Raw genomic sequence first — 25554 nt, forward strand, 5'->3', positions numbered from 1 at the left:
TTTTCCAGGGCTGGGGCTTGAATTCGTGCCTAATGAACAGGCCTAACTTTCTTATCTTCAAGTATGGTAAGATTCCGCTTCATCCACAGTGCTGCATGTGTACCCAGACCCTGAGTTCAAATCGAAAACTGTGCAGAATAAACAGTGCAAATTGCAAACCAGAGAGCTAATTTTTTTTATTTTATTTTATTTTATGCTCAGCACGGCACTTGAACTCAGTTCGTGGCAACTCTGCCTCATCTTTGATCACTCAAGGCTGGGATGGAGCCACTGGACCCATAGCTGCTCCTGGGATCCTAAACCCCCAGGCCTTGCAGGGAAAAATACACAGAAAAATGCTGTGAGACAGCTTTTTATGTTTTCTTCCTTTGCACGGTGACCTCCTGGGTCTAAATGACACTGTTGCAAAGGGTACTTCACCTTGCATTGCTGAAGACTGGCAGAATACCGGGAAAACCATAGGCCCACGTGGCAATGTAGGCCCTGATTTTGAATCCCTGTCCTGACACAACCAATGGCAGGAGATACTAAGAGACTTATTCTCATCAATAGGAATAACAATGGAATGTTATCAATGTCACGGTTGAATGAGTTGATTGTGAATGATGCTTCTATAAAATTAGACAGCATAATTTCAGGAGGCTGATTGATTTTATTTAATATTATGAAGCATTAAAAGAATACTATTACAGGAACACAATAATTTCAAGACACAGAGTTCATTAATAGTTTAAAGATGAAAACAATAACAATAATTACATGGAAATATAATAAATATCCAAGAATTGGTACAAATGTAGTCTATATAAGTGAATAATGGACAGACATCTCTGGAATGGTATAAAGATATATATTTATTAGTATACTGCCACCTGTGTGTCAATCTGTTCTTATTTTGTCAATCCCTGGGGCTCAATCTTAGGTCATAGGAACTGCCTGTCAGCTCAATTTGCCCCAGAATGGCATGTGGACACTCACCCATTCATGAATTTGGCCTTGTAGGCCATGAGTTCAGATGCCAGCACTCCCAAACAATGAATCGTGGAGTAAGAATCTGATGGTGACATGTTTTCCTTTACTGTGAATCTTCTGGGTGTCAGGTATGAAGTGGAATACATATGCAGACCTATGTCCTATGTAATCAATGTAATCAATGTTCTATGTGTCATAATAGTCAATAAAATAAACGGTCAATACATGATTAAAACAAAAAATAAAATGAATAACTCCACTGAATGCAATATAGAGTCAACATATGTATATAAATATAAATCATATATGTAAATTGTACATGAGTAGGATATTTTCTAGTGGTGGGGATCAATTTCAGGCTTAAGGAAGACTTGATTTTCTTGACTTCAAGGAGGAAATCTTCCCCTTCCCACACAGTGCAAGAGAGTTACCCAGACCATGAGTTCCAATCCCAGTCTTGGCAGAAAAAATGGCACCTTTATAGTATATAAGGTCCATTTCTTAGGTATTTCATTATGCCTCCATTTTATGAATGTGATTGTTTAAATGCTTAATAAAGTATTAATTAAAATCAATCAGTGTCTTATAATATAATTGTGTATCATTTTATCCTAGAATTATTCAAGAACTGTTCAATCATGACTTACATCACATTACATTGGTAATCATATGGATAGGAACAAGTTTCTTAGGATCTCCTACCATTTAGAGATGGCAGGACCTGGATTCGAATAGTGGGCTCCAGCTCCCACCACTTCAACCTGAGGATAGGGAACTCACCAGTCTGTCCAAGAACATAAACAAGACCAGTGATTAGGCAGGCCCAGTGGCTCTCAGCAATCCTCCTTGTTACTTACAAGGCTGTGATGGGAGGATCAAAGTTATCCTAAGTAGGAAAGTCCTTGAGACCCCTGTCCAACTTCAGTGCCAACAAAGCCAGAAGAAGAGTTGTGTAGCTCTTGTGGTAGAGGGCTAGCCTTGAGCAAAAGCAGCTCATGGACTGTGCTCAGATCCTGATTTCAAGTTTTGGGACTGGCAACAAATAGGCACACACAAGATTCTGTGCAGCCATCTGGCTAAAGCAGGTTACCCTCTTGTCCCCAACTGAATTGGACATTGTTCCCTGGGAAAGTGGCTGGGGGAGTTGCTGTCATCTTGACTCTGCCCATGCTGCCTGCATCACATGATTCTGGCCACACCACCATTCTTTCATGTTTCTTTCAGACCAATGGAATACAAGAATGGTGGCCACGCCCACATTCCATGCTGCCTCGTACCCCCTGGGATTCCCTAGGTTGGATGTCACCACTACCAGCAGTTGAAGAAGGTAGAGATGGCTGAGTAGTGAGCAAGAGTCTTGAAGCTACTTTGGAGTAGGAAATTGATGTGGCCTCCTGCTTCCCAGCCCCCTCCCCTGCTTCCTCCAAGGCACTGCATTTCAAACCTCAGGTGGTGGCAAGCTGCTGGCAGGCTTGCAGCCCTGACTTGGTCCCGGCCCCTAGTCCTTTGCTCTGGACCTGAGTGTCTGCAATGCCCCCTCCATTGCTGCTCACCCCACCAGGAGCATCCACCAACAACTTCTCCCAGCAGCACAGGTGAGTGGTCGCCCAGTGGGCCTGCACCCTGCAACACCCGTACCTGGTGACACCCCCCCAGGTGACGGACTTGCACTTCCCTCACACCCCACAGTCCAGCCAGGGTTCTGCCACTAATGCGCCCCAAGGGTAGGGGGTGCGTGTTAACCCGGGGATCCCACTCCCATCCCTAGTGATCAATGTCCCAGGAAAAGGGCAGATGCAGTGATGGGTGAAAAGGGAGTGTTAGGTTTTTTAAAAAGAGGTAACCGAGTAAGAACAGCACCAGCACGCGCGTGGTATTCAGATAAGGGGTAGGTTTATTCAGTAGACCTGCTTGGACCAGGCAAGGGTGGCACTCCACGTGGCTGGGAAAGGCCTGGGAATGAGAGAGAGCTGGGAAGAGAGGAAAGAGAGAGAAAAGAGCAGAGAGAGGGGTAAGAACAGTAGCACTCACGTGGTATTCAGGTAAGGGGTAGATCTGCTGGGACCAGGCAAGGTTGGCACTCCACGTGGCTGGGAAAGAGAGAGAGCAAGAGAGCAAGAAAAGAGCAGCAAGAGCTAGAAATGAACAGAGAGAGAAAAAGGAGAGAGTCTGGGCCTGGGCTAGCCCTTATGTAGGGTATGGGTGGGGAAAGGTGTGGCCACATCAAATTCAGATGTGACCTCTTCCAGGTGTCCCAGTTGCCTAGGTAACGCAGGTACTGGGTGGAGACTTTGCTGCGAGGAGGGTGGAGTCTGCTCGCCATCCAGGAGCGGACCTTACAGGGAGCACCACATCGTCCCTGGCCTGGAGCAGTGGGAGCTACAGAGCCATGCATCTGCACCCTTTCTCTCCCTAGTGGGAACTTGGTGGCTTTAGTCAAAGGTGGGGAACAGTACCTCCACACCTGCCTTCTCAGGTCTTTTCCTTTTTTCTGGGCATGGGGGTTGTTGGATGCAGAAGATAGACCCCCCCCCTTGCTGTGTGAGCTCTTGTCTTCTGTGCTTGGTCATCCTTTCACCTGAAGAGGGTCCCAGAAAAGCCCAGAAGGGAGGTGAAGGGCGCAGGCGGTCAAAGCAGAAGGTGAATATCTGGGAGGAATAACCCCACCCCACACACACACATACACCCGGCCTGTTCCCCTACCCCTCAGCTGTCAACAGTTCTCACAGGGTCATCACCTTTCCCAGCTCTGCCAGCATGTTCTGATGCTTGGTCCATTTGGTCTCCTCATCCTCCCCAAGAATCCACCAATTAGCCCAGAAGCATGTAGGCCAGAAGGAAGGAGTATGTCGATGTATGTAGCCTCAGGACTCCATCCATTTCACCAACAGTGCCCCACCCCTGGTCAGACACCCTTCTGAGGTCAACATGACCCTCTGCTAGTTTCCTTTCCCAGGCTCTGAGGAGACACCTGTCTCAGGACTCCTTCACCCAGCATCCTGGCCTAGGGTTTTGGTGAATGTAGAGTCAAGGCTGGTTGTTCCCAAGGGGAAGGATCTGACCCTGGAGAAACGGAGAGGCGGGGTGGTGTTGCATCATTTGAGTGGTGCTCCCCTTGGGTGGGAGCCCCTGGTTGTCTCAAGGGAACCTCCATGCTCCAGCTTGTACATTGTCCCAGATGAGAAACGAACAGAGGCACTGCTCTGAGTCATGTGTATGTGTGTGTGTGTGTGTGTGTGTGTGTGTGTGTGTGTGCATTAGAGAAAGAGAGACAGAGAAAGAGGGAGAGAGAGACAGAGAGAGACAGAGACACAGAGAGAGACAGAGAGAGAGAGAGAGAGAGAGAGAGAGAGAGAGAGAGAGGGAAAGAGAGAGAGATCATCTTTCTGTCCCGACCCGCAGGACTTCAACCAGGGCAATGAACCTAAGCGAGAAGGAATGAAGGGACAAGAGACACGAAGAAGGACAGCAAGACAAGGATTCTGATCAAGCTGCCAAATTTTATTTTTCACACAGGGGTATTTATATGCTTAGAATAAGGAAGCTTTTTCATTGGCCATAGTAGCTGCAAGATGTTTGCTTAGGGCAATGTGAAAAGGTGGTCCATAGCAGCTACCTGGTCTTTGTTTGGGGCAGGATGCAAAGACCAGATTCTGTAAATAACCTCGAGAGATGGTCCAGCAAGATAGTCAAGCTTATCATGCAGAGAGACTCCCTGCAGGGCTCCCAACATCTCCCCCTTTCTTATTTAGAAAATTGACCATCAATTGTTGGCTGCTCTTTTTGAGGGGGTGACAGAGGCTCTCTTCCTCTAAGGGCCCAGGGTTTTTCTCTGCTCTGAGCAAGCATCCTCACTCGGGGTGGGGAGTTTTACAGGCCTTGGCATGTTTTTTGAGGAGATGGCATGTGGATATGCATGCCAACCGTCATGCACCAGAGCTTGCCACTCAGGGGTCTTGGGTTTTGGGATCTCGCGGATCCATCCCCCTGCAGTCTTAACTGCACCCTTGATTTGAGCATTTTTTCTTCCTCCCATAGGTGCATCCTCCCCCAAGCGCAGGGGCCTATAGGAGGAGGGGCGAACCTATCCCTTATGGCAATAGGTCTTGCCCGTTGAATGGTCAGGAGGTATGAATAAGGAGAAGGATTTTCTAAATAAGAAAAGAAAGGGGGGCTGTTTCCCACTGGAACAAGCTCATGGCAAAACACTAATTAAAAGCCTGGGGTAAATCCTAGATCTCAATGCCGCAGTCTGCCATATCAAGGCAATGTGTATGGTGATGAACCTGTATGGGCTTAGAAGCCAAGAGATTAATCTGTTATTTAATAAATTCAAAAAGGATGGTCCATGTCTGGAGTTCTAGCTGCATCTGCAAGAGAAAAGGCATCATCCTCTGGGGAAGGTTTCCCCTAGGTTGTGGTAAGCCATTAACCTGTTTTATCAAGCATTCTGGCAGCCACCTTGGGGCTGCTTGTTCTTGATCTAAAAGACAAAGAGTGGCAGGGAGTGGTCTACCTGTAGCTTGGGAGGGCATTTCCCCTTGGCTTTGTTTGCTGAAGGGACATTCACGAGCAAAGTGACCAGGTTGTTTACAATTAAAGCAAGTATGTGAGCTGGGGACTGAACCTTGAAAGGGCTTGGTAAAGGCAGCACCTATGGCGGTAGCCGATCCCTTTTGAGGGAGTGGCTTCCAAGCATAAAGGCCAGCATTTTGAATTTGTGCCAAAAGTCCGGCAGGAAAGCGCGCCTGTTTAACATTGGTATCAAAGGGCACATTACCCAAAAGTTTAGTATAGGTCCAGGTTTTTGAAGATGTTTTAGCCAAATTTTTTTGCGCGGTCTCTCTACATTGTTCCTTAAAGTCCACATTCCATAAAACAAAATCACCCCCACTAAGGGTGGCACGGGCCAGAAACTTCCAATCATTAGGGGTGAGCCAGCACGCACTTTGGTTTTCTAACAAGGCTAACGTATAAGGGGCAGTCAGGCCATATTGGGCACATGCATTTTTAAGCTTTTCAACAAACGGAAGCCTAAGCCTCTTATACTCTTGTTGGCCTTTTCCCTGGGTGGGTTGTTCCCCTTCATCCCCAGTATCCTGTTCCTCATCCTCCTTTTCCTCTTCTTCTGATTCATCCTCCCCACCCTCTGAGGTCCTATCTGTCTGGCTCCAAGTTACTGGAAAGGCGAGAACTGATTGATGGCCTGATCTAGCCTTAATTTTATCAGGCGTTTTTGCCTTATCGGCCAAGGCCAGTATGCGGAGTTCATAATCAAGGGACCACAGTTCTTTTAAAAGTTGAAGGTGTTCTCACTTATGTTGAAGAGTCTCGCATAAAGGTGCCAGGTTAGCTAAAGGACTGGAAGAAAAAAATCTGGATCTGGAGGGGCAGTGGGCCCTTGAAAGGCCAGGTCACAAAAGGGAGGGATTTTCAATAAATTGACCAGCAGTCATATCTAATACAACTGATGGGCAAGCCGTGGGGGGCCGAGAGGCATTTTGGAGAACCTCCTCTCCTGCTTTTACAAGTTTTAAAATTCCACTATCAAATAGAGACCATTTCAAAACTTCATTAATCAAATTCCAATAGGAAAAGGGGTAGCAGGAACCTTTTCCGGACCAAAGGTTTCATAATAATCTTTTAAACAATCTCCTACTCTTTGCCATCTTTTTGCATCTATGATTCCTACAAGTCCTCTATGAATGAGAAAAATAATTCTAAATCCTTTTTCTTAACCCACGTTTCCCATGTCTTGAGGGCCTCCTTGAGGTCTGACAGAAATAGATCATGTGATGATGTTGCTTGTCCCATAGTGGGTCACTCACCATGGGGCATCCCCACTCTCCTCCTGGATCTGTCTCTCGGCGGGGTCTGTCGCGATCTCATGATCTCGGACTGTACTTGGCCAAGTTTTCCCGGAGGATGGCGTTCCTTCCTTAGTCAGAGGCTCATGCCCCACGTTGGGCGCCAGTTGTCCCTACCTGCAGGACTTCAACCAGGGCAATGAACCTAAGTGAGAAGGAGTGAAGGGACAAGAGACACGAAGAAGGACAGCAAGACAAGGATTCTGATCAAGCTGCCAAATTTTATTTTTCACACAGGGGTATTTATATGCTTAGAATAAGGAAGCTTTTTCATTGGCCGTAGCAGCTGCAAGATGTTTGCTTAGGGCAATGTGAAAAGGTGGTCCATAGCAGCTACCTGGTCTTTGTTTGGGGCAGGATGCAAAGACCAGATTCTGTAAATAACCTTGAGAGATGTTCCAGCGAGATAGTCAAGCTTATCATGCAGAGAGACTCCCTGCAGGGCTCTCAACATCTTTCTACTTGTACATCCTGACAGTGCTCAGGTGAGTGATCAATTGGCAAATTTCAGGTGCTGCATGGATAAGTCTTCTGTCACCAGTCTGGATTTGTGTGTGTGTAGAAGTGGGTTACAACAAAGATGGTCGAACCTTTTGGTAACTTTTCCTGCTATCTTCGCGAGGGGAGGGGGGGGTGCATGGGCTTCATGGCTGAGGTCCAGGGACCTGGAAGGGTAAGGTGCTTGAAGGGGACTGATCACCTTTAAATTACAAGACCAAGGGATTTGTGTGCCCTGGAGCTCTCTACTCCCTTGGGCCTGGTTGGTGGCAGTGGCAGTTTGGTAGGACCTGGGGGTGCGTCTCACAGGGGGTGGTTTCCCAGGGGGACAGAGTGTGTGGCCAGCACTTAGTAAGGATATGCACCCTGCGAGTATGGAGTGCACCAGCATAAGTCAGACTCCGGGTCTTCTCATCATGATGTCTGATGGTTGAGGCCAACCCTATTTTAAATCTTGACCTATGATCTTCAGATCTCAGACTCCTGAGTAGCTGGGATTACAGGCATGATCCTCTGGCACTGGGCCTCTGATTCTTTTTGGTATATTAGGGTTTGAACTCAAGGCCTTAGGCTTGCCAGTCAGGTATTCCACCATGTGAGCCAAGCCTTTCTGTCTTGGGCATTTCCAAAATAGAGACTAAATATATGGTCAGGCTGGGCTGGATCATGGTACTCCTATCTGTGACAGGCATGCTCCACCAGGCCTGGTCCTCTGTAGTTGGGATAGTAGACATGTAGCACCATGTTCAGTCATCAGTTTAGATGGATTATCTCAAACTCTTAGTGCACAGCAGTCAATTCTTGACCACAGGGTAAGCCCTGGGTTAGGTTTCAACTCTTGGACCTCAGTCTCCTCTTGGAACAGTTGTGAGGAAACAAGGGATTTATACAGAGGGATCTCTCGCACAGGGCACAGAGGGAGCGGCCATTAGATACGGTTCCTGGCAATTCTGTGAGCAAATGAAAGGAAGATACCTGGAAAAGGCTCACGTGGAGCTTATTAATCGTGGAACAGGTGAGGGATTATGAAACAAAACATGTCTCTCTTTCATCCTTACCTTGTCCCCATGAGGAAGGGGATCCTTCACTGTGTTTAGTTTTGCAGCTGGGGATACTGAGGCAAGGAGAAGCCAGGTGACATACTCATGACCTCCAGTTCACAGGAAGCTCTGCCTGACTTCTCTGCCATACTCCCTAGGACAATGGGTGCTATTCAGTCCACTTCTTGTGGTGAGAAGTCCAATTCTTGTCAGTCGTGGGGCTTGAACTCTGGTCCTGGGCACTGTCCCCGAGCTCCTCAGATCAAGGCTAGCACTCTACTACTTAAGCCACAGCGCCGCTTACAGTTTTTTGTGCTTCTTTGGAGATAAGAGTCTCACAGACGTTCCTGCCCGGGCTGGCTGTGAACCATGATCCTCATATCTCAGCCCCCTGTGTAGTTAGGATTAGAGGTCTGAGCCATGGGCACCCGGCTTAAGTTTAATTCTGACTTTTTTTCTCTCTCTCACAGGAACTGGATGAATGTGTGCTGGAGGAGGTCTCCCAGCGTCCCCATGTGGTTGGAACCCAAGGTGGCCCTCTCATTCTGGAGGTAAACTGTGGGTTAGGAGCTGTCTTGCTCAGCCTGTTGAACCAGCTTCATGAGGTAAGCCCCTCTGTGCCCTGGCTAAACTATAACAGTTATTCATTGTCCATCCAGCCTTACTGGACTTAGTATTTTTTGTATGTTATTTTCTAGCACCTGGCCAAAATTATGATACATAGTTATGGAATGAAAATATAATGCCATCTTAAGAAAGTCATTTAGGGCTTTGGAAATGTGACTTCATGGTGTGGTGATTGCCTAGCCTGCCTGAATGCCTGGGTTCAATTCCTCACAGAAAAACACTGAAAGAGATGCTGTGCCCCAAGTGGTAGAGTGGTAGCCTTGAGGAAAAAAAAGCAAGCTCAGGAATAATTCCCTAGTCCTGAGTTTAAGCCCCCTGGACTGTCAAAAACAAAAGAAAACAGTTAGTAAATGCAAAATAAAGAACACATACTTGGAATATATAATTGCTCCTTCCATACTGATACCTGACAATAGTCCCTAATTCATGCATTTTGCCTATATTAGGATACTGTGTTGAAAAAAAATGTTTTGTTCATTAGATCACTGCAGTTAATGCCAGGAATGTACTTAGATGTCAAGGGAAGATGAATTCTGGAAATTAAAAGATTCCAGGCTTTTGAGTAGTCACTGGTAATCACAGAGAAGGCTAGTCTAAGTGAGATTTGGAAATCTTTTTGGTCAGTCATGGCACTAAAAAGGCAGAGACTAATAGTTGTGATAGAAGAGAAGGAATAACTCCAGATGGAAGGAATAAATGATAGTAACTAACATATACCAGAAACTGTTCTAGGGAACTATTTTGGGTTATTGAAGAACTAGTTATCAACTAGGTTTATACCTCATTGCCTTTAACATTGTAAATCTCTTAGGCTAGTTTTTAATCTCTGTGTGATAAATGTATCTCCTTCTATGCTGTTCTTTCATACCTGATCTCCTTTGCTTTCTAAAAACCTCAGTCTTTCTATATTACTCTATGAATATTGCCTAGTACTAAATAACACCTACACAGATGGCAGAGGATGCTAATGTAAGAGTCCCATAGCTCATGAGTCATTAATATAACAACATGGAAAAATGAGGACATATTTATTCCTACCCCAATTTTTCTGAAAAGCTGCAATGTCATCATTTGGTTCAAATTTCCATTCTTTGTCTACATAGTGTCATTAAGTACACATAAATGCAAATATGAGCCAGGTGCTGGTAGCTCAAGCCTGTAATCCTAGCTACTCAGAAGGATGAGACCAGAGGATTGTGGTTCAAAGCAAGCCTTGTCAGGAAAGTCCATGAGACCCTTATCTTCAATTAATCACAGGAAACCCAGAATTGGTGCTGTAGCTAAAGTGGTAGAGTGCTCAACTTGAGATGAAGAGGTGAGGGACAGCGCCCACAAAAAAAGTGCAAATATGACTTTCAGTTTCCCCAAAAGGAATGACAAGGTCAATAGTAATCTTTCCAAGCATAAAAAATAATTACAAAATGATTCAGTGCACCTACTTTCACTGAGTTATTTAAGTTATGGCTTCTTTGCTGGGCATATTCTCTTCTTTTAAAAATTGTCAAATATTAGCTTTATAATAAACTTCATCTAATATTTTTTTTCAAAGGAGAAGTCCATACTGTCGATATCACTTGGCTTTCTTACTATCCTATTTCAAAGCTAATCCAGGCAGGAAAGTCTGTCAAACTATTATCTCTAAATAAACACTAAAAAAAGCCGGAAGTGGAGTTTTGGCTCAAGCAGTAGAGTACTAGCTTTGAGGATAGGTGGGCAAGAAAGACAACTGTTCAGGGACAGGGTCCAGCCCCTGGGTTCATGTCCCAGAACCAGGACAAACTAAACAAACAAGCAAACAAAAACAACCCCCAGATATTTCTTTGGGACTGTCCTTAAAGGAGTACTGCTCTGAGAAGAGGCTACTTGTGCTGAACATATTCACAAGATCCTGCTTTTTTGGAATCCTTATTGCTATGGAGAACTCAGGACCAGACTAAAGGAATTGATAACTGACTCCTGCCAAAAGAGAATCTTCTTAGGGATGAAATATCCATACATAAGACACTTTTAAACCTCCATGTCTTTGTTTCTTTGCAGTAGAACAACTTTAAAACAATGTTATTAGGGGCTGGGAATGTGGTTCAGTGGTACAGTGCTTGCCTTGCATGCATGAGGCCCTGATTTCTCAGTACCACATAAACAGAAAAAGTCAGAAATGGCGCTGTGGTTCAAGTGGTAGAGCACTATCGTTGAGATGAAGATCTGAGGGAGAGCGCCCAGGCCCAGACTTTAGGCCCCACAATTGGCAAAAACAAATACAAACTAACTAAAAAACAACAACGTTAATTCCTTTTATTCTATGCTGGCCTTCACATGGCACATTATTATCTTTTGTAATACTCTCAAGTAGAAGTTTACAGACAAGTTTATATGAATAAAAAATACACTGGAAAAAGTAAGGGACAGAGTTTCCTTCAATCCTTGGGATTCTTTTCTTGTACAGTAAAAAGGAAAGCACAAGTTAATTTGAACTTTATCATTTCTCTGTGTTCAATTCCTCTCCTGGGTTCAGTTTCCACAAAGTCCAGTAACAATCATTGGTGCTTCTTGAGGTCTAATGAATGTTTTCTGTCTTCATTGAAATAACACAAGGACACTTTTGGACATGAGGTAATAGGTGTTTCAGAGAAAACTTAGTAAAAGAGAAAATATAAAATTTATATTGCTTATAAATATGTTATCCATGAGTACATTTAGTTCAAACTTCATAATTGTTCTGCAAATTAAGCCAAATTTTAAATGGGAAGAAGGTCCTCAGATCATTCTTTTTGTGAGTGTATTTGCTGTGTGTTATTTCCCTAGTGCACATGAATTAACAGTAAGAGAAACATTTGCAACAATAGGAGAAAGAGAAGTTCTGTGTTTAAGTATAAGGGTTCAATACAATATAGAAGACTACAAATAAGACAACATCGAAACAATAAAGCCAAGTCCAATATGTAGATTTATGGGAGTGTTCCTAAGTGGAATATGAAGTATGAGGCCTTTCCCTTTCTCAATCATGTTTGCTAATCGCACAAATTTTTAAAAATAGAATGGAAGAATAATTCTGGTTCCAATGAAAGTCAGATATAAGGGCATGGACTTAACTGGAAAAACAAGTCCATCTCGAGAGAGCAGGGATTATACTCGCAATGAACTAGTGGCTAAATCACATTTCTTTTTCTTTCCTTTACTTGCATTTTGTTGTTGTTGTTGGTCTTGGCACTTGAACTTTGGGCCTGGGCACTGTCCATCTGCTATTCAGCTCAAGGCTACTGCTCTACCGCTTGAGCCACAGTGCCACTTCCAGTTTTCTTGTAGTTAATTGGAGAAAAAAGTCTCTGGGACTTTCCTAGCTGGGCTGGCTTTGAACCCCAATCCCCAGATCTCTCCACCACGCAGCTTAAGATCACATTTCTAACAGTGTACACTCAGCATATGCAATGTGTATGTTCATCTATCTTTATATGAATTTTTGAGTTAAAAATGTGGGCTACAGCTTAGACTTTTCACTCACAAAAATGTTCATAGTTTAAAAGTTGATACTTCTGGAGATATAAAACCTAAGAATGTAAAGCAGTCTGGGAAGTTCAGTTTGCATGCAGCCTGGGCAGAACAGTCTTTTCCACACTACCAGCCAAAACCTGAATTGGAAGAATGTCTCAGGTGAGGGAATACCAGGCATGAGCAAGATTGATGAATAAGAGCTTGAGGCGTTTGCATACATACATACAAACATACACATACACACAGAGGCACTTATATGTGCACACACAAATACACAAATGAAACAACTCTTAGAATATGTAGAAAAGTTTAAAAATAGCAATAGAAAATATGTCCTGAGTAAGAATTAAGAGATGAATTTTAATTTTAGAAAGTCCTCATGAACTTTCTTCAAAAAAGTTTGAGACTATTACATAGGTAGGGACGAGAGATAGTAAGAGAGTCACGTAATTACTATTAAAGGGATCGAATGAATCAGAGATCCCAGCAGGTGCATCTGAAAATGATCGTATCCTGTGTCAAATGTTAGAAGATCTTCTAAAATAGTACATAAACACTCTGAGCAGTCTGTCTAGTGGATAATATCATTGGAGAAGTTCAGAATTGCTAGTCTATGTCTAGATTAAATAAACCAACAAACATGGCAGGGCAATGTGATACAAACCTGGAATTCTAGCACTCAGACTAAGGCAGGAGATTAGAGAGTGGAATTAAATGGTGATACATTTCCTGGACCAGGTAGTATAATTTTGTCTAATAAAACAAACCAAACAACAAGAAAGGAATACACAGTTGGAAGTTTGGGCTAATTTTGTTATTATGTTTTGAGAAGTCAAGTTTCCTATTGAAATGCAACTCGTATATAATCTTCAGTTTTGTTTTAAATGCTCTCTTCATTACAGAACATTCCTAGATTCAAAATGGCTCATGATTCCCACCCAAAATTTGAAAAAGTAAGTAAGCATCATTCTGTTGGATTCCAAAGAAATGAGGAAGGATTACAAAATCTTAAGCCTAGAGAAATTTCAAAGTTCATCTAAAGCAGGACTTTGTAGATCTTGCTAAAATAGAATTTATTTTTTTTAAATTTTTTTATTGTAAAGATACTATACAGAGGGTTACAGTTACATGAGTGAGGCAATGAGTACACTTCCGCTTCCTCTTGAACATTGTTACCCCCTCCATTGTTTTCCCCCTACCATCCCCTCCCTCCCTCCCTTCCCCAAGGTTCTTTTTTTTTTTTTTTGATTGTGATTAAGTGATTACATAATTTCCGGAAATTCACAGTATTGTGGAATAATGATGCTCATTTAAAGTCACAAGTTCATTCTAACTTTCCTGGAGCAAATTGTCTATCACAGTCTGTAATATATAACGGTGCTCATATGTTATATACCATATATGTGATCAGCAGCATGGGGATATTTAGTAGTGGTTCAACCAGATGAGTGGGAGTTCTTTGTTTCTTAAGTCCTGTTAGTTTTGTCATATCACCTAACATTTTGGATTCATCATCCACTTATCAGGTAGACCATGTACTGTTTGTCTCTTCGTTCTTGGCTTACCTCGCTCAACATGATTCCTTCTAGCTCCATCCATTTCCCTGCAAATGCCATTATTTTGTCATTTCTAATGGCTGCATAGTATTCCATTGTGTATAGATACCACAATTTTTGGATCCATTCATCTGTGGTGGGGCATCTAGGTTGTTTCCATATCCTAGCTATTGCAAACAGTGCTGCAATAAACATGGAGGTGCACGTGTCCTTGTATATTGGTTCCTGTTGTTCAGGGTAGATGCCTAGAAGTGGTATGACTGGGTCGTAAGGGAGGTCAATCTTTAGCTTTCTAAGGACCCTCCAGACTGCTTTCCAAAGTGGTTGTATGAGTGTACATTCCCACCAGCAGTGTAATAGCATTCCTCGTTCTCCACATCCCCTCCAGCATTTGTCGTTGGCTGATTTGTGGATGTGGGACATTCTGACTGGGGTAAGGTGGGTTGTCTTTATTTGCATTTCCTTCACCACCAGGGATGATGAACATTTCCTCATGTGTTTCTTTGCCATTTTTATTTCTTCATTTGAGAAGTCCCTCTTTAGTTCCCTTGCCCATTTAGTAATTGGTTTGTTGGGTTTGGGAGGGATTAGTTTCTTGAGTTCCCTGTATATACAGGATGTTAACCCCTTGTCTGATATATTGCTGGTAAATATTTTTTCCCAATTAGTTGGTTGTCTTTCTAGCTTGGTTGCGATAGCTTTATCTGTGCAGAAGCTTTTTATTTTAAGGTAGTCCCATTTGTCGAGTCTCTCTCCAATTTGTTGTGACCCTGCGACTCTGTTCAGGAAGTTCCTTCCTGTGCCTATTAGTTCAAGTGTCTCTCCTACTTTGTCCTGCAGTAGTTTCAGAGATTCAGGTTTAATGTTAAGGTCTTTAATCCATTTTGAGTTGATGTTGGTGCATGGTGATAGGGTGGGGTCCACTTTTAGTTTTCTGCATGTGGCTGCCCAGTTTTCCCAGCACCAGCGGTTGAAGAGGCTATGTTTCTTCCATTGTATGTCTTTGGCTCCTTTGTCGAATATCAGCTGGCTGTAGGCCTGTGGATTTATTTCTGGATCTTCTATTCTGTTCCATTGGTCTTTGGGTCTGTTTTTGTGCCAGTACCATGCTGTCTTTGTTATTATAGCTCTGTAGTAGAGTTTGAAGTTCGGCATGGATAGCCCTCCCATATTGTCTTTATCCCCTAGAATTGTTTTGGCTATTCTAGGTCTTTTGTTGTTCCATATGAATTTTTGGACTGTTTTCTGTATTTCAGAGATGTACGTCATTGGGATTTTAATAGGAATTGCGTTGAATTTGTATATTAGTTTTGGAAGTATTACCATCTTTACTATATTAAGTCGGCCTATCCAGGAGCATGGGAGGTCTTTCCATTTCCTAGTGTCTTCTGCAATTTCTTTCTTTAACTTTTTATAGTTCTCATTAAATAGTTCTTTTATATCTTTGGTTAGGTTAATTCCTAAATATTTTATTTTTTGGGAGGTTATTGTGAATGGGGTTGCTCCCTTTATTTCCCTCTCTTCCTGTACATTATCAGTGTATAGGAAGGCAACTGATTTTTGTGGGTTTATTTTGTATCCTGCTATTTTGCCGAAGTGATTTCTGATTTCTAAGAGTTTGGGGATGGAGTTTTTGGGATCGTGGAGGTATAGTATCATGTCGTCTGCAAAAAGTGATAGGTTAACTTCTTCTTTCCCTATGCGGATCCCTTTAATGTCTTTTTCTTGCCTTATTGCCCTGGCTAAAGGTTCTAGGACTATATTGAAGAGGAGTGGAGACAGTGGGCATCCTTGCCTTGTTCCTGATTTTAGGAGAATTGGTTGTAGCTTTTCCCCATTAAGTATAATATTGGCTATTGGTCTGTCATAAATGGCTTTTATTGTTTTTAGAAATGTTCCTTCTATTCCTATTTTCTCCAGAGCTTTTAGCATGAATGAATGTTGAATTTTGTCAAAGGCCTTTTTTGCATCTGTAGCGATAATCATGTGATTCTTGACCTTGGCTCTGTTGATATGTTGGATTACATTTATTGACTTACGTATGTTAAACCATCCCTGTGTCTCTGGGATGAAGCCTACCTGGTCATAGTGAATTATTTTTTTATGTGTTTCTGGATTCTGTTAGCTAGAATCTAAAATAGAATTTAGAATTAACATAAATAGTTTAGTTTTGCTTCTAATTTCATATTTTATAGGATACTACAAAATTCTTTTTGAGTAGAGGGTTTAATTGACAAATTCACAAATGATTCTGGCATTTTATTTGCCTAGAATATGCTTTCAAGAGAGTTATAATTAGATCTTAGTTAATAGAAAATTCCAACAATTCATGTATAAAATGATAATGTAAATAATCTAGACAGAGTTGCCAACAAATCGATATTAATTTATAAATATAGAAAAATTGCAATTTTTGAGGGTTTTGTATAACATTGTATGAAGAGAATAATTGTGTGACATCTTCTTTCTTCTACCTATATGTAACACAGGAAGCAATTTCCTTAATTACGTGCCTCTGTATACAGTGAGAAAAATGCTACATTTGGGGTTTGTTTTTATTTTATTGGTTTGTCCTAGGGCTTGAAATCTGGGCCTGGGAACTGTCTCTTAGCCTGTTTATGCTCAAGGCTCGTGTGCTACCACTTCAATCTCAGTGCCACTTGTGTCTGACTTTTTCTGAGTTTATTGGATATTTGAACCATAATCTTCTGACCTTAGCATCCTAAATATCTGTGATAGTTTAAAAAAGTATAAATATAAATAACATTTGCAAGTGTTCTGATCTCAAGAATCTTACTGGGGGAAAAGTGATGCAACCCAGTTAATTGTAGTATTCTTTCCAGAAGAAGGAGAGAATCACATTATCAGAGGTGTAGTATTTTTTTCACAATAGAGATAAGCTATTCATGATGTGAATTAAGGGAATATTAAGGTGCACTTTACAAGTTGGAAATTATTGGACTAGGATGACTTTATGGCATAAATCTTTGGATTGATGGTTCATAGAAATTATAGCTTTCTCTGATAAAATTTGCTTACTCTTGAAGAATTAATTACAGATGCTTCATAATTTTATCCTCTACCAGAATGTGGCTATTTTTCTGTTGACTTCTCAATCTGTAACACTCCACTGGAAACTGCATCTATTGCAAAATTACTTAACATGCAAACAGGTACTGTTTTGAATCGCTCAGGTATGGAATGTTCAGAATTTGAAAATGAGTAGTTATTAGTCATAGGAATTTTGAGGAACACATATATTCTGTCCTCTTAACAACTCATTTACTTTTAAAAGTTATGGGTTTCCATAGAATTAAACTACATTCAGTTTTAGTATGAGAAAGTACAAAATTTTTCCTTTTTTCAAAATATTGTCAAGTTTATTGTGAAAATATTGTCTAATTGTATAACATTCAAGTTGATGACTCTCTGATAAAAAAGGAGTAATCAATTCAAATTAGATGCCAAATAATATTGATTTTTAAAAAGTTACTACATAAAATAATATTTACTATAACAATACAGTGAAATTATTTTTTATGTAGCTTATTTTTTAATTTAATTTTATTGTCAAATTGGTGAACAATGGGTTACAGTAATTGTAAGGTAGTGAAAACATAACTTTTCAAACTTTTTACCCCCTCTTTCATTTTTCTTACAGTTTTCTTTCACCTCAATACTCCTCACAAGTTTTAATATACATTTCCAACATATTGTCTTGTGAGTATTGTTATTGCATTGGCTTGCCCTTTGTCCTTTGTCTTGCCATTTTGTTGTTCTCTTCCCTTCCCTAATTAAGGTAAATGTATACACAATACACAGGGCACAAAATCAAATACAGCCAATGCCAAACCATAGGTGGAAAACCCAAAGAAAATAGAAATCACATAGTACATTAAAAACAACTGCAAAAAAATCTCTGTTTCCATACCTTGGAGTTCATTTTGCTCAGCATCAGCTTATATGTTCATATATACACATAAAGCCACTGGAAAATAATAGTTGCATGGACACTATATCATATAAACAACATGTTACTGTTTTTGATGGAAAAGGTTGAATTAGGATTGGGGAAAACGTGATTCTGATAAAGGAATTTCAAAAGAGTTTAAAAATTATGACAGGTATATTTTAATTGTTCAAATTTTTAACAAATTAGCCTATTAAGAAAATTGCCTGGGAAAATAGGCTTTCATGCAAAGAAAGCTATGGAGACCTAGTTGAGAGGGAGCAATGTGGGTAAAGATAGCTCATTTTCACACTAAACAAACTTCAGAAACCTTACTGTAAATCCTGTAGGTTCCCTTGAGAATTGTCCTTACCCAGGAAATATACTCTCACTGTGTGAAATTCAAAGTTCTTAAGAAAACTAAGACATCAAATTTTGTGAATTGACCTTTAATTACCCAAATTATTCTTTGAAAAAGATAATTTGGGTCAAAATACTTAGGGAGAAAGGGCCCTTCAAAATGAAAGAAGGTATTGGGTTCACACTTTTCTGTTTGTAACACTTTCCACAATGTCTTTGCACGTGAAGCACTGAAACACAGAAAAAAATCTGATTGGTTACGCCAATGATTACACATTTCTAAGTAGCTTACAAAAAATAATATCCTTATTAACATGAGGTAGTGAAGACTTCTCTTATTACATAAGCCAAAATGTTTGGGATCAGAAAAGAATTGAGAAAATTGAAAGGGGAAGAAAACAATGTTCTTAGAAGCCCTATCTAAGCATACTGAGTTCAGCAGTGGAGGGAGGCCAAAAATTTTGATATAGATTGTCTTAATATTTTTGCTACCTAAAGTGATTTTACAGAGCCTATTTGGCTCACTACAATGTAGAACAGTTTGAATGAGGACAGGAAAATAAATTCTACGTCCAAATGAGGCAACTTAAAAGAGTTTTAAAAGAGAAACCATGAAGATGTAGCGGGGTGGGGTAGGGAGGAGATCTTATAGTCTTTCAGCTTCACTGGACTTGAAGTCAAGAAGCTGTGCTTAATTGGAAATCAGGGAAGAGCTAAGAGGAGGACATAGAATTAGGACATAGAAGTATTGTCCTTTGTAATAGACACTGTTACCCAAGGTATGGATGATTTAACTCTATTCTATTCCATACATCTTGCTGAGCAAATGCAAGACTAAGAAAAAATAATCTATTGAAATAATTTTGCAAAGAATAACTTCACTGATCCTGATATGGTATCTAAGGAGAGTCTTAAGAGAGAACATAAAAGTGGAGTATACTTCGGTTTCCTCTAAGCATCTTGTTAGCAAAATATATCTTTGAGGTTAGAAGTGATTGAACCAAAAAGTAGTGGAGTACTTATTTTTGTGGAACTTTAGACAGAAGAAGACTTTCAAGGTAAAAGAAAAAAAGTATAGCTAAATATTTGTGATCACAGCTTCTTGGATCCATTTTTTGGAGACAAAGTTTTACATTAGAGTTTGTCCTCATTAACATAGATGGATTTTCATGGCAACCAAATGCAAGGGTGAAGCTTAATGGACTCCCTTGGACAAGTAAACAGCATGGTAGAAAAAAATGGCAAATAATATTTAGGAAATTAGTTTGGCTAATTACTTTGCCAGAACAAAGAATGAAAGATATAATTCAAAATCACTTGACTTAAAAGTATGAAGAAAGAGTAGTGAAGAGAGATGAGAGAAAACATAGAGGACTCTTCTGTCTCCAGTGGAGTAATGGATTCTTTATCTTGTTTCTTCCATTCTATCTTCACAAGCTATCAAGTGTGGCTGAGGACTGGAGTATCCATTGCAGACAAAGAGAACTCACAGAAGAAAATATTTGCAGCAGATGTAGGTGATTCACAACCTTAGACAATCTACTTAAATCTGTTCAAAATTCTCTGCTACCCCAAACTGCCCTCTTTGAACAGCTTTGTTTTACTAGTCCCAAGACTACCCTTCATGAACTATTTAAAATTTTGAGAGGTCATATACATCCTCTCTAGAGATTGCTGTTTGGTTGTGATTTTTGTGTGTTTTTGTTTTTTGTTGTGTTTTTTAATTAAATTTCAAAAGGTTGTGCAAGTGTATTACAATAAATATGTCCATCTAATTGTCCAATGCTCCTGGATCAGAGTGACTCCTTCTATCATTCTCAACCAACCCCTTCTCCAAGATGTATTTCAGATTTATCACTTCCTTTATCACATGTGTACATTGAGTATTCTAGCTGTACTTGCCCCTTGTTCCATTTTTCATTCATTCTGTCTTTACTATTATTCCCCTCTGGTTTCAACTTCCTGATAGTCATTCTGTTAAACTGTTAATATTTTGAAAGGTTTATATAATATCCATGGAGTTTCAATCCTGCGTACACTTGAACTGATGTCAGCTTATATTTCCATAGTTCATTCATCTGCAATAACAATTTGCAAGACTGGAGATGTGAAGCACCTAGACATGATTTTATTCTCATCCATTTGTAAGATTAATCTTTAGTCAACAAGAAAGTTTAAAAATGGCTTAGAATATATTCCTAACTACCAAATTTTATAAATGGCTTTGAAAAAAGGTTTGTGATTATTTTATTTTACATGGGATAATATTTTCTACTACCTATAAGTTTTGGAAAAAGAAGACGACTACAATTTACTACTATACAGGAATATGGTAGAAATAGAAGACAGATTTTATGTTTGTCACATCTCTGATGAGTACCCATATTCATGACTTTAAGTCATATTTCTTACTATGTTAGACTGATAGGTAAAACATAAAACAACATATGATAAAGCAACTATTTGTGACTTTTTAAAATGTACCTTAGTAAGTGATTAAACTTACTTTATTAGCTAGTGTTTGGGTTTGAATTATGGGAGGTTTTTCTATTTGACACATCTCTGTAAGGCACCTACTGAAAAACACAAATGGTGGGTGGTACTATTTCTACACTTTAATGAATGGTTGAACCTGTTTGGCATTAGTGCTGGGTAAATAAAACAACTCTATTGTAACTTGCACCCTAAACTTGAAAACTTTGTAATGTCAATATTGTCTACTTGTCAAATGTTATTTTGGTGTATGTGATTTTTAAAAAATTATTTGAAAAGGAATCTGTTTTCAGGAGATTAAGTGTAGGTTATCATTGGTTTGAGAATGATAACATTTTTATTCTACAGAAACAAGTTTTACTGAAGTACCAGTATTTTGAAGCATTAACGATCTTCTCAATTAATGTTTTTGTGAATTATATTTGACCTGTAAGTCAAGTTTTCCTAGCCTTGGTAGACCAATTATGGATCTATCGTTCTAGGAACTATTTATTTTTGCCTACTTATCCTGGACTGAAATCTTTGAGTAATCATTAGAAGAGGGGTATTAAAAATAATTTTGTGACATTTGTGATCTTGGTCACTCATATGGGCTGGTCATTTGTAAACTGAAAGTTTGAATTGCTGTACTGTCTCTCAGATTTTGTGATCTCATCTTTCATTTTAAGTTGCATTGCATTACACAATTGCTTACCACTAATTCCGGGGTCATAAGGAATTGAGATGGATTTTCAATTACTTTCTGTTAGCATGTTTCATGAGCCTAGGTGAGAAATCTTCCCCTTGTTATCAGATGAAGAGGATAACTAAGACCTGGGATCCTAGGACCCATGGGTCCTGCAGAAGAATAATACCTTTTAGATATCATATCAGCAAAATTTGGGTACAATCAGTAGAAATGCTTCAGAAATATAGAGAAAAACATTTTGCAACCAGTGAGTTAAAACAATAAACAGAGCAGCAGAGTAAAATCCCTTATAGATTAGAGGAAAACAATTGTTTTTTTTTTACAATGTGAATTCAGGAGACCAAGAATACTTAGAACATATCACAAGTTTATACCAAAGACATTGCATTGATACTTTTTATATTCTAATGTACATTCTAAACCTTATTATTTATATTCCAATCTATTTATTGTAATAAATGTCTATTTATTTGTCAAATTATCAATTAATTCTAGTAAGTTTCACTGTGTGAAATAAAATATCAGCACGTATAAATATAAAATATATAACTATAAAATATAAGAAAAAAGGCACATGTTTTGCAATGTTCTGTTGTGGTTAGGGTATCAAAGGCAACTGTGTTTTAAAATATTATTCCATTATTTCTACCTCAGTGTTTGGTAGAGTTGGACCTAAAGCTTTACCATTTGGAGATTTACAGCCTAGAGACAAGAGGAAACACTGTGATTAAAACATTACCAATTTAAGGCCTAATATCGAGGAGAAACATATAGACTTCTCTTGTAACTATGAAAATATTTGATGAAAGAAAGGCAGTAGTGTAAATTCCTGCCTGGATGGATGGTAGACAGGCCAGGACATTTGGTAATCATGCATGTGAAAATTTTTTTCACCTTCTTGGCTTTAGCTACTATTGAAATGTTAGGTATAAAAAACTATTATATTTTGATAAAATACCTTCTAGCCTAAATGATTCTGTCTTAACTGTTTATCTCTCTATGATCCCTTTTAACTAATATTAGTTTTGTTCCAATAAGAAAATTTATGCTGTCAGGGTAAGATATTCTGGTTGGTCTGTTGCTACAGGGAAGAAGAGTAAAGGGTCAGGTAGACATTTGTACCAGTAAGACATCATTTAGGAATTTTTAAGCTGCAGAAGTTTAGAAGTAGCTCTTAAGCAAGACTTACTTTGAATCCATTAGCTCCACAAAGCTAACTCAGTTTATAAATAAGTACTTGAAAAACAATCATCTTTGGACCTAGCTATAAAGGCTTCAAAGTATGATCAAATTTAAAATGAAAAAGACTTAAAATAGTCATAGACAAAAAAAATTGCAAATGTGAGCAATCGACCAAACAATATAAGCTTTTCCCAATATACACAGAATTTTAGAGAAGTAAGATCAATAACTTTTAGGAACAATAAGGTTTCCTAGTTACAAACAGTCAACCAAGGATATATGCCTGTATAAAGATTGCATCAATAACTACTTAAATTTACAGGCTACTACATGCTTCAGCAGGACGTTTACCCAAATTACTACAATATAGAGATTATCATGGCACTTGCACAAGGATGATATGAAAATTTGTGAAATACTCCATATTTTTCATTCTTGAGATGCAAGAAATGAAAAACAGTTATTAAAAATTGATTACAAAAATACAAGTCGTTATGTCGAAAAATGAACTTTACAACTTTGTGCGGGTGGAGGGGTAGCAGGGAGGATTGAGTGGGGGAGCAGGTGAAGGATGGGAATGGAAGGGAAGGGTAAATACAGGAGGAGGCTACAATGCTTGATAAGAAATGTACTCATTATCTTGCCCATGTAATTGTAACCCCTCTGTACAGTATTTTCACAATAAAAAATTTAAAAAGGCAAATGTAACAATATACGTAATTCATTGAACTGAAAGTTAGTTTGACATCAGTGCGTTAAATCCTCACCTTAGAATGGCCTTTACATAGCATAATCTTTACAAAACATTTGAAATTGGATAACATTGTCATTTTATCCCAAAGAAATAAAATACTATAAGGACCTAGGAAAAAAAAGGAATCTTAAACTTTTTCTATATGGAATGCTATCTGAAATAACACATTTATTAATGAACCTATATATTATAAAACAATGTATAATTCAAAGTATTATATCTAGGAGAGAATTAAATAGATTATGGACATTATACAAATAAAATACAGAGTATTTTAAAATATACTTTTTTCATACAAGCACCAGAAATATTTTTAGTTTCTGTACTACTCATTTCAACAGATAAGTTAAAGTGATTTCTGATTTAAAAATCACAAACCCTGCAGAAATCATTATAGATGTATACAAACAACTCTTGAATACATTTTGACATCAGTCAGGCAATTCACTTGAAGAATACTATGGAATCCATGAATTTTTAAAGTAAGATATTGCTGTTGCTTTGTATTGTGAAAATATTTTGTACAGACACAAAGATGGATTGGCATTTTTGAAATTTAAGAATCTTAACCAAACCATTATGAGTTAGGAGAACAATTTTTACAGCCTTCCACAATTTAAAAGAGGTAGTGATACATATTTATCCTTTTGGCAATATTAAATGCAGTTTCTTCCAAGTTGTTCTTCAGACCTGGTTTGATATAATGCTTCAATAGAAGGCGATCCAGCATATCTTCGCTATTTCTATTCCAAGCAGCAAGATGCAAGGGAGTCAAGAGGACTTTAGTTTGGGCATTGGTATCTGCCTCAATGTGAACTAAGAAAGCAGCCACTCTGGTATTATTCAATATATAAGCACTGTGCAGGGGTGTCTAGCCATTCACAGTAATTGCATGAATATCTGCCTTGAGCCACCAACTCATGGACAATGTCTAAGTGCCCACTGGAGGCTTCCCGATGAAGAGAGGTATATTCATCATCATCCCTAGTATTCACATGAGTGGCCTTTTAGGAAAGCAGTGTCTGCACTGTAGTAAGCCAATTATTTTCAGCAGCCCAAACAAAAATTTGCTTTAATACTTCTCCATTTTTTTTTTTGCAAATGATGACATTCCTCACTTTTTCATCTTGTTCCTTGTCTTCATCAGAATTGCCTAACCAGAGACAGTGAGTACCAGTGGGAATGGGGTGCACATGTATTCCCTAATAGTTCACGTTGGTTGAACTGGTCAGAAAAATCCAGTGAATTTTCTACATCTGTTATTTCACCATGATTTTCTTTCTCTTTTTCCAATTTTACTATTGGAAATTATTCTAACTGGAGAGTAGGGAATTCATAGAGAGCAAAGGAAAGGTTTTCCTCCATATTCAAAGGTACAGACTGAAAATGGGACCAGTGGTGTCTTCATGTGCAGCTTATTATAGGAATGAGAAAATATGAAATAATGCCTTCTAAGTAAATAATTTGGGAAATGGCAGAGCAGAAAGTGAAATGATGCAACCAAAAATATAAAAGCAAAATAAATTAGGATAATTATGGAGCAGTCACATTATCTATGAGAACCATGAAAGGGAGAGAGGAAGAGAGAGACAGATGTACAATGACCTAGCTAGCCACAAAATCCATGCCTCTGATCAATTTATAGAGCAAACAATTTTATTTTTTAAAAGAGGTGGAAATGGAATTTATGAATTTACTTGAAATTAGTAAATACATTTTTATTAGCCTACATAAAGAGACATAGCTTTGACCAAATTACAGACAAAAATCTAAATCCTTGATAATTCTAGTAACAGATCTGACTGAAATCAGTTGAATCACACTTTTCCTGTAGAGTGAAGGAATAGGTTCAGGTTAGGAAAACAGCTAGAGAAGGCAGACCGATTGTATCTGTGACAAAACTTTGTGGAAAATGGTATCAAGGATTAATTACTGGTGATCCACTTGCACTGGAAGTGTGAATCTGAACTATTGCTTGCTGATTCTGAACTATTTCTTTAATAATTATAAGTTCCAAGAAGAAAAGGTGAGATTTAATTGATAGCAAAGGATTAGTAATACACTTTGACTTCTCATTAA

General features: G+C 39.2%; 1 pseudogene; it reads left to right on the top strand.

The window, feature by feature from the left end:
• Positions 1 to 23051: 23051 nt before the first annotated feature.
• LOC138826725 (U6 spliceosomal RNA) lies at positions 23052 to 23151 on the top strand (annotated as a pseudogene).
• The last annotated feature ends 2403 nt before the right edge of the window (positions 23152 to 25554 follow it).

This window comes from Dipodomys merriami, unplaced genomic scaffold (assembly GCF_024711535.1).
Source record: "Dipodomys merriami isolate MVZ:Mamm:240054 unplaced genomic scaffold, mDipMer1.0.p SCAF_1496, whole genome shotgun sequence".
Classification (NCBI taxonomy): Eukaryota; Metazoa; Chordata; class Mammalia; order Rodentia; family Heteromyidae; genus Dipodomys; species Dipodomys merriami.